The sequence below is a fragment of the Etheostoma spectabile genome, chromosome 16 (assembly GCF_008692095.1).
Source record: "Etheostoma spectabile isolate EspeVRDwgs_2016 chromosome 16, UIUC_Espe_1.0, whole genome shotgun sequence".
Lineage (NCBI taxonomy): Eukaryota > Metazoa > Chordata > Actinopteri > Perciformes > Percidae > Etheostoma > Etheostoma spectabile.
In genome coordinates this window covers 13,504,939-13,505,275 of record NC_045748.1, presented here as the reverse complement: position 1 = coordinate 13,505,275, position 337 = coordinate 13,504,939, and the positions used below count along the sequence as shown (strand labels likewise).

The following is a 337-nucleotide window of genomic DNA, read 5'->3' as shown; positions in this document are numbered from 1 at the left end:
TGTGTGTGTGTGTGTGAGAGAGAGAGAGAGAGAGAGAGAGAGAGAGAGAGAGAGAGAGATAAAGTGGGCATGCTCACGAGGCAATCAACCTGCCTGGAAACAGGTGTGCCATGTTGACACAGTGGGAGAGAACCAGCTCAGCCCTCCAAACATAGCTGCCCACATCATGTTTCCTTCTTTCCCCCTTCAATTCTACAAATTCACATGTGACATTTTGTGACATTTTAGATTTATTTACAAGTTTTAGGTTTTTAACCTTTAAAATCCTACTATTTTTTGCTACAGTTCTAGCCTCTAGACTGTGATTGGATCTGTGCCTCACTGCATATGGGATTTT

The 337-nt window shown here is 42.7% G+C and overlaps 1 protein-coding gene across 4 annotated transcripts in view; it reads left to right on the top strand.

Moving 5' to 3' along the window:
* The window catches only part of LOC116704521 (disabled homolog 2-interacting protein), a 154,575-nt gene that overhangs the window by 6,034 nt on the left and 148,204 nt on the right, over nt 1-337 (top strand). The window lies entirely within an intron of this gene.